General features: G+C 37.1%; 1 long non-coding RNA gene across 1 annotated transcript in view; it reads right to left on the bottom strand.

The window, feature by feature from the left end:
* Positions 1 to 15,074, bottom strand: part of LOC128778568 (uncharacterized) — a 62,656-nt gene extending 47,582 nt beyond the window's left edge. The window contains exon 1 of the long non-coding RNA XR_008424158.1: positions 14,902 to 15,074. This is a non-coding gene — a long non-coding RNA (uncharacterized LOC128778568). The remainder of the gene's footprint in view (positions 1 to 14,901) is intronic.
* Positions 15,075 to 15,632: the final 558 nt, after the last annotated feature.

Below are 15,632 nucleotides of genomic sequence, written 5' to 3'. Positions count from 1 at the left end.
ATATCTTCATTCATTTGTTGACTTATTCAACATGTATTTATGTGATTATTAGGCCCCAGGGACTGTGCTCATCATGAAGAATAAAACAATGAGTAAGGATATTTCTGACTCCATGGAGCTTACAGTCAAGTTAAGGATACAGATGTTCAGCAAATAATCACACAAATAAATGCTAATTTATAACCATGAACATCTAAGGTGAGATAAATGGTGCTATGAAAGAACAGGAAAGTAATAAATGTCCTTAGCTAAGATTTCTCTGAATAAATAGTGAAGAAATGATAACCTAAAATTATTGTCCTGTTCTCTATTTTAGGGGTTCTTGGTTGCACCCCCCCAAAATTGCATACAAATTTTGTGTGACCATGTATTACTTTTATAATAGATTTTTCAAGGGGTCCATAACGACAATTTCTGCATTATGCCAATCCTATACAAAATATGTGTTGTTTATTAATTGCCTCCTATGTATGCCCTGTCCGGAGGTCCCTGTTCATAGAAATGTTGACTTTTTTTTTTTCTATTTCATATCATTTAGTATAATGTTAGCCATATGGTCATCACTTAAAAAATTATTTGTTTTCCTCCCCTGTTCTTAGCCTGAGTATTTCCACAGAACTCAGACTTTCAAAAATAAAGTGTCATTCTTTATTGAATAAGAGCCCATTTTGAGCAATGGTGGGTGGGATGAAAATGATTATCTTGGTTTTGTTTGGGTACCAGGAAAACAAGAGCAACAAAACAGGATTTGCATGTTAAAACCTGCTTGTGCTAGGCCAGTGCCAAACAATTGTCACTGCATAGAAGCTTCAGAGTTATGCTTCTTCAGAGAATTAACACCCTCATTCTGGGAACTCTCTGCAATTGCCCCATCCCCAAACCTTAGCTATCGTAAAAGTACACTTGTTACCTAAAAGGTAAAAGCAAAAAACATTCATTTCATACACAAAAAGTTGAAATCTGATTACTTAATCAGGTATCCTGATCAATTTCAAAGAAAAATAGAATAAAAAATTAAAATTTAATTTCAAATGCCACTGAAAAATATCTGTGACTATATATACATTGAAAATGAATATTATATATGTACAGACTAAAATATAATATGAATTTATCTATTCCAGATATTAATACTTTTAATTCATATCTTTAGTAAGGCACTTAGACATGTTACAAATAGAAAAATGTATACATAAACCACAGTTCTTAACTGACGTCAGTAAACATAGGAACATAAAATCAGAAAAGAAGATTATGCCAGAATCCAATATATCTCCAAGGTATTGCTAAAAGTGCAACAATATGAACAAGTTGTACTTGAAACCCAGGTCCAACAGACCTGACATAATGGTGCAAAATGTGCAAAACACAAAAACCATTACAAAATTAAAGAGAAAAATATTAAAGAAAGAATTAAATTGAATAATCAAAAGACAAAAAAGCATCAAGTTAATTGTACACACCCATCAAAATCTAAGAGGGAAAACGACCTGTATAATTCTACATTCTCATTCCATGCTTTTCTTAAACTTGAAACTCAGAGTTTCAAAGATTGGTTGTTACTAGAATATCCTGAACAGATGACACCATATCCACACATCCACATGTTAATAGACTGCTACTCTTGAATGACCCAAACCATCTGGGACCAAACACCAAATTTTAAAAATGTATTTCCTTTTCCCATTGGTTGAGAACCCTTGTGCCTCTGTCCTCCTGCTCAACACTTCCATCATAGGTGTGCAATAAAGGGAGAAGACATCAGATGCAAACAATGCTGGCACTTCGTAACAACTCGCATACAAAGTTTGATAAAGTAGTTGAAATCCACAGTTCATTCTCAAAGCAAGATTTGATTTATGGTTTCTCACTGAAGGGTTTTCCTTTCTTTTAACATATATGATTGAATGCATGCTAAGTAGCTATATATTAGAAACCAAGTCTCAAAAACTACTTTAAGAAGGAAACATCAGACACCAAATTACTTTCCACACAGGGAATGAGGACAGAGTATGAAGGAGTGTAAGACTATCTAATTTTGCCATCTATCGCTTCTATTTTATAGGGCCTTTGAGCCTTGATCTGGTTCTTAACATGTCCTCCCAGGAATGTCACGCTCCCATAGACATAGTCAGCAATTCTCCATGTTAACTCCACCCTCTCTTCCGCTGTTTCAGTGCGAGTAAAGGAAAAATAATTTTACTATAAACAAAAGCAGCTTTGATCTAACTCTCATTTTTTAAAGTAATTTATTCTGAAACATCAGCATTTGAATTCTTAATGGCAAATTATCTGCTACACGTTTCATGAGTGATGAAGATTAACCAATATACTCATATCACAAAGTAGATATGGCCTCAAACAACGAACACTAACTCATCTATTCTAACCGTGAGGTATCTTGCATGACATCACAGAACTGAAAGAAAGACTTGGTAGCCATTTAGTTCTATATTTTGCAACTCCTCTGTCTGGAACTCTCCCATACACTGAAAGACTATTATAATTTTTCTTTTCTTCCCTACTGACAGTTCTACCCAGGGTGAGGGGAATGAAGGTGATGCAACCATACTAGAAAAAGGAGATAAGCTAATGAATACGATGGAGGAGGTTTCACATTCACATATGTGTGTTGTATATAATGTGATCGTGGATGAGTGCCGTGGATGAAATGATGTGTTTCAGGCCAGGCAACTGGCGCTTCACTGTGCCCAAAGAAGGTTCACTGGGCTGTCACTGACAGGAAAGATTCACTAAAATCAGTGAGATAGGCCCTAAATGTTTTTAGTTCACCTCATTGTCAGCCCAAGTGCACCATTGTTCAAATAAGATTCATAGTTGGGTTGCTTTCACTATACAAATAAAAGAACCCAAGAACTTTCCTATAACAATGGATTTTTTAAATTGGCATGTTAAATCCCTCCCTCCTCCATTCCCAAGTCAAGGCACCCCTCCAATGACTTTGACTAATCCTTTTGTAGAATTATGAACTTGGAAAGCTTTTTAAGGAGAAAAGGATTATATGCCAGGTGGGATGTAGTCAAAGCTGTCACAGCCATGGTTGTTTCCCATCATAATCCATCTTGCTGAATCAAAAAGCAAACTGTGAATAAACAGCTTAGGCAGTTTGTTTGAAGATACACTCCTGGGGCGCCTTGGTGGCTCAGTTGGTTGAGCATCTGCCTTTGGCTGGGTCATGTTATCATGGTTCATGGGTTTGAGCCCCACATCGGGCTCTCTGCCGCCCCCACAGAACCCACTGCATATCCTCTGTCCCCCTCTCTCTCTGCCCCTCCCTTTCTTTTTTTCTTTTTTTTTTTTTTTTTTTTTAATTTTTTTTTTTCAACGTTTTTTATTGATTTTTGGGACAGAGAGAGACAGAGCATGAACGGGGGAGGGGCAGAGAGAGAGGGAGACACAGAATCGGAAACAGGCTCCAGGCTCCGAGCCATCAGCCCAGAGCCTGACGCGGGGCTCGAACTCACGGACCGCGAGATCGTGACCTGGCTGAAGTCGGACGCTTAACCGACTGCGCCACCCAGGCGCCCCTGCCCCTCCCTTTCTTGTGCACACTCTGTCTCTCTCTCTCTCTCTCTCTCTCTCTCAAAAAAAATAAATAAATAAAAACTTAAAAAAGATATACTCCTGTCTTTCTAGGAGGGATTAAGTCATGGCTACAGTTTGTTTGGAAAATGATTATCCATATAAAAATTATTAAATTTATGTGGCATATCATTGAGCCAAAATGTTTTATAACTTTTCATCTCTGGATCACAGTGATAATAATGCTATAGTTTTCATACTGACACAGAGCTTCATCACAGTCTTTGAAAACACTGTCAATTTTTTGCATTTGCCACAAGAATACACAAGACGTTGACTTTCATACTTTTAAGTAATGAAGATTCAGTCTCTACCTTTAAAAAGAAATCACAGCCATACCAGTTATGGAGGGAAGGGGATTATTTTAGTATTTATTCCAAACAACCATGCTCCATAGAAGTCACATTCATGTCCTGCTGCAACAGGGACACAAATTAGGTAGCTAAGAGCTTGAGCAAGAAGGAAAAGATAAAGCCACTCCTGTGATATATTTCAAAAGTTAAGTGTTTTCCCTTACAATGGGAGTTTTCATCGGGCACCTGGGTGGCTCAGGCAGTTGGGTGCCCAACTTTGGCTCAGGTAATGATCTCATGGTTTGTGGGTTCGAGCCCCATGTTGGGCTCTGTGCTGACAGTTCAGAGCCTGGAGCTTGTTTCAAATTCCCTGTCCCCTTTCTCTCTGCCCCTTCCCCATTCGTGCTCTGTCACTTTCTCAAAAATAAATAAACAAAAAAAAATTTTTTTTAAAAGAATGGGAGTTTTCATCCTGGTAAATGGACATAAATCTTAGAATACAATATAATCTCTTTAAATATCTAAGCAGTCAGCCTCCTTTGTATCACCAACTACTGCATATTTGATACTCAAGGTATTTTTGGTATTCAAATAATCCTTGAATTGAGATGGGGGCAGGAGATTGTTCAACAAATACTAAATGGTTGCCATGTATCAGGCTCCATGGCAGGTCTTAGATAAACAGGATTAATAAAATACTGACCCTCCCTTCTTGAGCTCAGAGTCTAGTAAAGGAGACAAACACGTAAACAATAGACTACTAAGCATTATGATAAAAGCCACAATAGAAGGGTGACCATTGGGTTGAATAGGCAGAACTCCAGAGAATATGGGGGGGGAGGGGAGGGGAAAGGAGGAGTGACAAACAGAATATTCATGTGTTCCCGTCACAGGCCCTTTGCAACCCATCCACAGACTCATTTTTCTCTTACTCTTTGAAGGAAAAGTTGGGTGAAAAGAGATTCCATAATTTCCTTAAACACTCTACTTTTAAGTCAGCTGTAGTGCCAAGAATAATCTAGCTCCGTAATTAAAATGTCCACTCTAATTTAATAATCAAAACACCAAATACACTTAAAGTGAAAAATTCCCTCTGTCAAATTGGTAGTACTTTTAGGCTGGGAGGAAAGAAAGATACTGTCTTCCTTTTCTCTATTTCCCTGCCATGCCATTTTCTTACCCACCCCTTACCCAGCTCCACATACAAATTTGCCTCTGCTTTCACCAGAGATGGAGCCAGACAAAGGGAAGACAAGGAAGCATCAGGAAGTGTCTTGACTCAGCTGGTACCCTTAGAATCTGAACAAAATAGATTCTTTCTCTCATAAGGTGCTTTCATGTATTTATTCCACAAATATTAATTGAACACCAATTACATGCTAGGCACTGTTTCAAGCATTGAGGATACCTAATAAGAAAAACAAAGCCTTTGAGTCTATGGACTTTATAGTCTAGTGAGGGCTATGAGAAAAAGAAAAAATAAATAGGAAAAGGAAACAGGTAGCATGTAAGGGGTAAATGGTATTTTACCTAGGTCAATCAAGAATTCTCCTTCTGGTAAGGTGATATTTGAGCAGAGATTTAAAACACAAACAAACAAAAAATCTAAAGGATTTAAGCCAGCAAACACCACAGTAAAGAGCACTCCAGACTGAGAGATAATAATTGCAAAGGCCCTGAGGCAAGCAAATGCTGGGTATCTTCAAAGAATAGCAAGAAGGCCAGTAGCATGGCTAGAGTACAATGAGGAAGGAAAGAATATTGGAGATGAGGCCATATGGAGATCATATGGAAGGTACTCAGAGGCCACTGGGCATTTTTTTCTTAGTGAAAAAGAGAATCTTTTGAAAGTTTTGAGCAGAGATGGAAAATTACATATATATTTTAAATATCACTCTGATTTCCCAGCACCTGGATGGTTCAGTCGGTTAAGTGTCCAACTTTGGCTCAGGTCTTGATCTCACGGTTCATGAGTCCGAGCCCCGCGTCGGACTCTGTGCTGACTCCAGAGCCTGGAGCCTCCTTCAGATTCTGAGTCTCCCTCTCTCTCTGACCCTCCCCTGCTCATGCTCCAGCTCTCTCTTTCTCAAAAATAAATAAACATAAAAAAAAATATTTGAAGTCACTCTGGCTTCAAGGTAGAAAACAGAGCATAAGGTAAGCATGGAAGCAGGAAGACAGTTGGGAAGCTACTTTAAGATTTCAGACAAGAGATGATGGTGGCTTGAATTACTATGATAGAGAAGAAGGAAATAGAATTGGATAAATTCTGGATATACTATAAAAGATTTAATGATGGACCAATTATGGAATATATGAGTGAGAAAGAAGGCAAAGGTGACCCCAAAGTTGCGACCTGAGAAACCTAAAGAAACAAGCTGCTATTCACTGAACTGGGGGGAATTGTGACAAGATAAGGTTTGATTAAACAGCAACAAACAAAAACAAGGGTTTTATTTTTTTTTATGACCTAGGTGTCATAATAAGTATAGAAATAAGTATAGAAATAACCTGTTCAGTATTCAATATAGGAGTTCAAAGAAGTCCAGCCTGGTAAGCACACGTCATATGTAAAGACATAAGCATGGAAATGTATGGGTTCAGAGTGATATCAGGCTAATTACCTGAAAAACAATAGTTGAGACTACATTTAAGATACATCAAGTTATTAGGATGAAATATGTTATCATTAATAAATCAAATATCACCTTTAACTAAAGATTCCTTCATTTCAAAACACGTAAGTATGAAAAAGTAAAACATTTTATATCTACTTCCAATGTTAACCATTTATCGTGGAAAGTAAAATGGTAGCTGACAGGTTAGAAAATTATCAAAAAGATTGTCCAACTACAGAGAAAAAGATTTAAATAAATGCTTAAAATAAATTCAAAGAGAAGTGTTCATAGTTGCAACTTGGAATCAGTTGCCTTATTGCCATTAAAAATGTAAAGTCAGTAAGATTTTTTATAAAGACAGTTTCATGTCAAATAATTCATTTCCTTCATTTGAAGTATGATTATCTCCTGAGATTTTGCTTCTCTTGAGAGTGATAACACAGTATATCGATTTAAATAAAACTGTTTTTAAAACAGTTTCAAAAAGTCACTAAAGAACCTGGAACCTACAGCCAGAAACAACTAAGCCTGAGGATGAGTAGGAATCTGATTTCCAGAGTTACAACATCCTAAAACTCAAAATGTCCAGTTTTCAACAATAAAGTATGAGGAATGCAGAGAAATAAAAAAGTATGCTCCACTCAAAAGAGAAAAAAGGAAATTACCAAAAACTGTTCTTAAGAAGTATAGTCATTAGACTCACTAGACAAAAACTGCCTAAAATATACCCAAAGAGCTAAAGGAAACCATGGACAAAGAACTAAAGGAAATCAGGAAACTGACATTTCAACCAATATAGAATATCAAAAAAGAGACAGACTTACAAAAAGGAATCAAATAGAAAGGTTGAAGCTGGAGGGGCACCTGGGTGGCTTAGTTCATAAGTTTGAGCCCCCTGTCGGGCTCTGTGCTACAACTCAGAGCATAGAGCCTGCTTCAGATTCTGTGTCTCCCTGTCTCTCTGCCCTTTACGTGCTTGTCCTTTCTCCCTCTCTCTCTGTCTCTCTGTGTCTCGCTCTCTCTCACTAAATAAACACTAAAAGAATAATGAAAAACAAAGGAAAGAAAGAAAAAAAAAGAAAACTTGAAGGTGGAATGTACATTACCTAAAATGAAAAATGCACTAGAGGAATTTAACAGCAGATTTGGGCAGGCTGAAGACAGAATCAGTAAACATAAGATATGTGAAATGTAATTGAAAGAAAAAAGAAAGCTGATGTACTTACATTAACATCAGACAAAGTAAATTCTAGAGAAAAGAAGATTACATGAGAGAATGAGGGTCATTTTATAACGAGAGAGTGGTCAAATGATCAATAGAACATAAGAATCCTAAACACTGATGTACCTAATAACAGAGTTTCAAAATATACGAAGGAAAAATAGGACTTACCGGAGAAATAGTCAATCCACAATTATAGTCAAAGATTTCAATAGTGCTCTCTCAGTAAGTGACCAAAAAGACAAAACAATCACTACGGACATAGAATATTTGAACCTAACGTCAATGAATTTGACATAATTAACATTTATACAATACTCCCCAGGCAACAAAAGAATATACAAGTACACAGACAAGATTTACTAAGATAGGAGCACCTGGGTGGCTCAGCTGGCTAACGTCCAACTTTGGCTCCGGTCATGATCTCATGGTCATGAGTTAGAGCCCCACGTCCAGTTCTGTGCTGACAGCTCAGAGTATGGAGCCTACATAGGATTCTGTATCTCCCTCTCTCTCTGCCCCTTCCCTGCTCACGCTGAGTCACTCGCTCTCAAAAATAAATGAACATTTAAAAAAAAAAAAGAAAGATTTACCAAGATAAAACACACTCTGTATTGAAACATAAACATAAATCTCACACACACACCACCACTACCAACAGCAAATAAATTTAACTATTAAAATTGGACAAAGTGTGTCCACCTACCACAGGGAATTTTTTAATCAACATCAGAAAAATCTGGGGGCACCTGATTAGCTCAGTTGGTTAAGCATCCAACTCTTGATTTTGCCTCAGGTCATGATATCACAGTCATGGGACTGAGACCCACATGGGGCTCCACAGTGAGTGTCGAGCCTGCTTTGGATTCTCTCCCTCTCTCTCTCTCTCTCTCTCTCCCCCTCTTCTCTCTGCCCTTCCCCAGCTTGTGCACGTGTGCTCTCTCAAAACGAACAGACTTTAAAATAAAAGAAAACTCTTTCAAAATCCTCCAAATACAGTACAACCTTGGATTACAAGGAACTTGTTCTGCAAGTGTTCCACAAGAAGAGGGAACATTCCTAGTAAATTTTAACTTGATAAATGAGCAATGTCTTGCAATACGAGTAGTACGTGATGCCAAACACCACATAATCACAGCTGAGCTGATGGTTCTTCTCTCTCTCTCTCTCTTGCTGCAGGATTATGGGAGATCGTCTCCCATGCTCAGATGCTCGGTCTCAGGCCATGGTGTTTGGGAGAAATCAGTGATTTTTCAGAACACTGGAAGGTGCCCACAACTGCCACTAGTGTAAATTTTTGTCACTTCAAAGCACCTATGGATAGTCTTTTGCTTTTCCGTACAAGAGTAAGGTTAGGAATGCTTTGCTTCATTCTAGGTCAAGCTGCCTGCAGATATAGACCTTCTCCTCTGCCGCCTTATTGCCAGTTACATTAAAACAGTACATGACAACAGTTTACTAGTACTATAGTGTAGTCAAATTCCATTAGTGACAGTGACAGTCATCCTACACAATAACCCGCCTCTGTCATCTCCCTCATCCCAGCCACGAAGGTTTTCAAAGGTTAGTGCAGGTTAATTCTTTATTTTTCTTTATATTTTGTATTTCTTTATTATTTTATATTATATGTAATTATACATGATTCTATATATATATATATTTTATATGATTATTGTAATCACTTTTATATGAATATTTTGGGGTTGTGGAACGAATCATCTGAGTTTCCATTATTTCTTATGGGGAAATTCCCTTTGATATACAAGTGCTTTGGATTACAAGCATGTTTTTGGAATGAATTATGCTTGCAAACCAAGGTTTTACTGTATTTGGTAATTAAATAAAACTTCTAAATAACCCATGAATCGGATCAAAGAAGAAACCCAAAGGGAAATTAAAAGTATTTTGAACAGTTCAAAAGTATTTGAACATACTGCAATGCAGTTAAAGCAGTGTTTAGAGAAAAATTTATAGCACTAGATCCCTGTATTAGAAAAGTCTCAAATCAGTGACTTTAGCTTCTACTTTAAGCAACTAAAAAAAGAAGGGCAAATTACAGCCAACGTAAGTAAGAGAAAATAAATAATAAAAACCCGAGAGGAAATCAACAAAATAGAAAACACATACAAAAAAAAAAGTAGAGAAAATCATTTAAACCAAAAACTAGTTCTCTGAAAAGATTAATAATAATAATAACAACAACAACAACGACAAACCTCTAACCAAACTTACCAGGTAAAAACTAAAGAAGTCACAAATTACCAATATCAGGAATGAAAAGGCGAATATCACTGCAGACCCTCAGCATATTTGAACAATAATAAGGGAATGTTCTCAACAATTTTTTACCAATAAGTCTGGAAACTCAGATGGAATAGGTAAATTTCTTAAGACATGCCAACTATCACAACTCGCTAATATGAAATAGATAATTTGAATAGCTTTGTAACTGTAAAGGAAATGAATTTTTAATTTAAAAACTCCCAAGAAAGAAAATCTCCAGAGTCCTACGGTTGCACTAGAAAATTCAACCAAGTGTTTAAAGAAGAAATACCACCAATTCTACAAAATTTCTTCCACAAAATCACTTCCAGAAAACAGAGCAGGAGGGAACACTTTCTAATTCATTTTACAAAATATAACCCCGATACAGAAATGAGAAAAAGTCAGTACAAAAATAAGGAAACTACGGACCAATGTCATTCATGAATACACATGTAAATATCCTTCACAAAATACTAGCAAACAGAATTCAACAACTACATAAAGGGAATTATATACATAACTAAGTAGCATTTACTCTAGGGATTCAAGGCTGGTTCAGTATTAGAAAATCAATCAGCATAATCCACCTATTTAAGAGACTGAAGACTAATCACAGGATCATATCCATTAATACAGAAAACACTTGATGAAATTCAACATCCATTCATGATTAAAAACTCTCAGAAAGAAACTTAACAGAAGACCATAGGGGAGGGGAAGGAAAAAAAAAAAAAAAAAGTTAGAGAGGGAGAGAGCCAAACCATAAGAAACTCTTAAAAACTGAGAATAAACTGAGGGTTGATGGGGCGTGGGAGGGAGGGGAGGGTGGGTGATGGGCATTGAGGAGGGCACCTGTTGGGAGAAGCACTGGGTGTTGTATGGAAACCAATTTGACAATAAATTTCATATTAAAAAAAAAACTCTCAGAAAAAGAGCAAAAGAGGGAAGTTCTTCAACTTGACAAAGAGCAACTACAAAAAACCTACAGTTAACATGATGTTTATGGTGAAACACTGAATGTTTCCACCCTAAGATATGGAACAAGGCAAGTTTGCCCACTCTCACCAAATAAACACAGTGTTCAAAGTTCTGGCCACTGCAATAAAGTACAGAGATAATAAAGGGGGAAATAAAACTGCCCCTATTTGTAGATGATATGATTGTCCAAAAAAAATCTAAAGGAATCTATAAAAACATCTCTGAGAATTTATATGTGAGGTCAGCAAGGTCAAAGAATACAAAATAAGCATACAAAATCTATTCTATTTGTATATATTATCAGTGAGAACACAGACACAAAAGTTTAAAATGCACTATCACATACAATCACTACAAAATAAAATATTTATGTGTACAAAACATGTTCAGAACTTAGATGCTGAGAGTTACACAATATTTACGAAAGAAATTTAAGAAGACACAAGTGGAGAGCTATACTATGTTCATAGTCTGGAAGATTCAACATACTAAAGTCAGTTCTCCCCCACTGACATACAATTGCTATCAAAATGCCAGTAGATTTTTTTTTAATAGACACAACTGTCTACAATTTATATGGAAAAGCAAAGGAACTGGAGTAGCTAACACAATTTTGAAAAAAATGAGCAAAGCAGAAAGCATCAGTCTATCCAATTTTAAAACTTAGCTTAATACAGCTACAATAATCAAGACTATGTGCATAATTAACACGGATAGACGCATACATCAATGAAACTGAATAGAGACCCCAGAAATAGAACCATACAAATATGTTCAATGAATTTTTGACAAGGTACAAAAGCAATTCAAAGTACAACAGCCAGCTTTTCAATAAACAGCACTGGAGCAAGTGGACATCATTTCGCCAGAACAAATGAACTTCAGCCAAAGTCTCATACCTTACATAAAAACTAGGGGTGCCTGGGTGGCTCAGTTGATTAAGCGTCCAACTCTTAATTTTGGCTCAGTCATGATCTCCCTGTTTGTGAGATAGAACTCTGCCTCTGGCTCTGTGCTGACAGCACAGCTGACCTTCTTGGGATTCTCTCTCTCTCTCTCTCTCTCTCTCTGCCCCTCCCACCCCCACTCACGCTCTCTCTCTCTCTCTCTCTCAAAATAAATAAACCTTTTAAAAAATTAACTCAAATGGATCACAGATTTGAATATAAAACATAATACTATAAACTTTAAAAAAATAGGACAAACTCTTCAAGATCTAAAGGCAGGCACAGAGATCTTAGATGTGACACCAAAAAATGACCCATAAAAGGAAAAGTTTACCAACTGATCTCCATCAAACTTTAAAACTATTGCTCTGCAAAACACTGTTAACAAGATGATAAGACAAGCTATAGACTGGGAGGAAATACTACTTGCAAATCACATGTCTCACATAACGTTAGTGTCAACAATATATAAAGAACTCTGGCAACTCGCTGGTAAAACAAAACAAAACAAAACAAAAACAAAACAAAACAAAACAAAACAAAACAAATGATCCAATTAGAACATGGACAAAAAACACAAAGAGACATTTTTTCACCAAAAGACAGATGGCAAAGAAGCCAAATAAAAATGTTTAATATCATTTGTCATTCAGGAAGTGCAATTCTAACCACAATGATATATCACTACACACTTATTGGAACGGCTAAAGAAAAAAAGTTTTTTAATAGTGACAACACCGATGCTGGCAAGGATGATGAGAAACTGGATCACTCACGCTGTTGATGAAAATATAAAACAGAACAGCCACAGTTTCTGCATCTTAAAAAAACTAAACATGCAACTTGGTGATCATCCTACTGGGCATTTATCACAGAAAAACAAAGACTTATGTTCATACAAAAACATGTACACAAATGTTCACAGTGTTTTTATTCAAAACCAGAAAACCCCAGCTGTTGTTCAACCAGTGGTTAAAAAGACTGGAGAACATCCATGCTATGGAATAGTATTCAGCATTAAAAAAAAGTGAACTGATACACACAACAGCCTAGATGAATCTCCGGAGAACTAAGCTGAGTAAAAAAGGCAAATTCCAGCAAGTTACGTCAGGCTATGATTCCATATATGTAAAATACTACTGGAATGGCAAAATTATAAAAATGGAAAAACAGATGCAGGAGGGTACGGGCATGTGGGAAGTGTGGCTATAAAATGGCAATTGGAGGAAAAGCTTAGTGACAGGAGTATTCTATACCTTGACTGTATCAATGTCAATATCTTGGTTGTCATATTATACTATAGTTTTGTAAGATATTCTGATTGGAGGAAGCTGGATAAAGTATACATGAGCTCTATTTCCTTTTTTTAAATTTTTGTTATGTTTATTTAGTTTTGAGAGACAGAAAGAGCATGACCACGGAATGGACAGAGAGAGAGGGAGACACAGAATCTGAAGCGAGCTCTATTTCTTACAACTGCATGTGAATCTGCCTACGTCTCAAAATAAAAACTTTAATTTTAAACACTCAAAACGAATGGGAAGATATGAATGTTTGTGAGCTTGATTACGATTTCATTCAAAACTCATCAAGTTCTGGGGTGCCTGGGTGGCTCAGTCGGTGAAGTGTACAACTTGAGCTCAGGTCATGATCTCGCACTTCATGAGTTCAAGCCCCATATCTGGCTCTGTGCAGAGCTCGGAGCCTGAGGCCTACCTCAGATTCTGTATCTCCATCTCTCTCTGACCTCTCCCCCACCCCCGCCTCATTCTTTGTCTGTCTCTCAAAAAAATAAAGAATCATTAAAACAAAAGACAGTTTCAAACTCACCAAGGGGTACATTTTAATGTGTATGCAGTTTTTTGCATATCAGTTATGTCTCAAGAAAGGTGGGTAGGGGGAAGATACTGTATTTCTCTTCCTTTCCCTTTCTGAGTAATTCAGTCTTAAAGCCAATAGGTGAACCAAGCAAAATGGGCACAGACACCAAAAGGGCGAGAAGAGGGCACTTAGAGAGGCATCGGCAGTGTCCCAGAGCTGAAAGTCAGAGCCTAAGCAGCATGAAGAGAGGCTTGGCATAGAAGCGTTGCCTGGTGCAGCATGGGTGTCTAGGTGACAGAGCTGCCACACACATTGATATCTAAGCAGTAGAAGTGGATATCCATACATGGAGGAGACAGTGGCAGTGATGAGAAATTGCTTCCATACAGGATGACTGATTGAACAAGTACATATATTAAAAAAGTAATGGAACCAGATTTCTCACTATTAGAGAAAGAAGTTAAAAACTTGGAAAGGTAGAAAACTAGAATGAACCCTGTGGTGTTAGATGGTAACTGGAGGTACTGGTGTGAACTCGTGAATCTCAACATATATAGATATAGACAGAAATAAACTGAGATTTAAATGTGTGAACACGTGTGTATGTGTGTGCATGCTTATACATACACATATTCTCTAGCTCTGTTTACTGAAAGAATCTACAAGCAGCAACGTCCTAATAATAACGAATACATCTAGCACACTGATCTTGGCTTATCAATACCATTCTCCGTTAAAGAAAACAGGGCTACCTGGAAAAATGGCTGAACCCAGGATTATGCAGGGAAAAGTATACAGTGAGTCTAAAACATCTTTTTGTGTCAGAAAGTAGAAATCGATTGAGAGAAATCAAGAGAACAGAGAAGTCAGACTGAAGTCATGAGCTAAATGTGGCAATTTGGACACCAAAATATTGATAGTGGCAGACTGAATTAAACCAAGTGGGAAACCAATTGTCTATATTGATATAAATAGCAAGGAAATTAATTAACTACTTAATTGACGTGGAATGAGACACTGGTTTTTGTTTTGGAATGAGGTATTCAAATTTAATAAAAATGTTTCAATATTGACTCAGGAGAATGTGAATATATATTACTAACACAATTAAAAATTAAATACAAAAATGTAGCTCATGACCTGAAGGGTCTTACCTTCCATTTGGGAGGGATGTGATATATTGTGAGACCTCTAGGACTTTTCTGCACAGCATATTTTTCCAGTTCCTCTAGGTAGTAGCTGAGTAGCTACAGGAAAAATGAAGAGGGAGGAATGTAAAATGACTCTTGTATTTCTTCTTTGGATGTTCAGGTGCTGCGGATACTGAGACCGTCTGGGGAAGGGAAGGTTGGAGATAAAGGAAGACAACAGGTTAACTTTGGAAGATCTTACATTGAGGATGTGTTAGCAAGCAGGGGGTTTCCTTGCTTTGAAACTCAGAGGAGTACAGGCACTGAAACGCCTAACCACGTGAGCAGATAACTCACCTAAAGAGGCTGGAGAAAGAGAAAGGATTTGGACCAGGGCAGATTCCTGGGTTAATCAGACATTTAGGAAAAGCTTTGTGCTGTTTGGAACAGGATGGTTTATAAGCAAGCACAATTATGACTAAACATGGTAAGCAAAATACTAAAAATTCAGAGTCAGAAACCACCCAAATGTCAACAGAAAGTAGAATTTCATATTCTACCACTTCATAAAAAGTTATCATACAACGGTTATGAAAGTTCACAATGACATAAATATGTTTATGGTAGTGTTTTTCATTTGGACTACATATCATTTAAGCAATGTTAAAAACAGCCACACCAAGGGGTGCAGGACTTTAGCCTAGGTCATGATCTCACGGTTCAGTTCACGGGTTCAAGCCCCCCGTCCAGCTATT

Source organism: Panthera pardus, unplaced genomic scaffold, assembly GCF_024362965.1.
Source record: "Panthera pardus isolate Hobbes unplaced genomic scaffold, ASM2436296v1 HiC_scaffold_20, whole genome shotgun sequence".
In the NCBI taxonomy this organism is placed as follows: domain Eukaryota; kingdom Metazoa; phylum Chordata; class Mammalia; order Carnivora; family Felidae; genus Panthera; species Panthera pardus.
The sequence above is the reverse complement of the archived record's forward strand: the minus strand, read 5'-3'. Positions and strand labels throughout refer to the sequence as shown.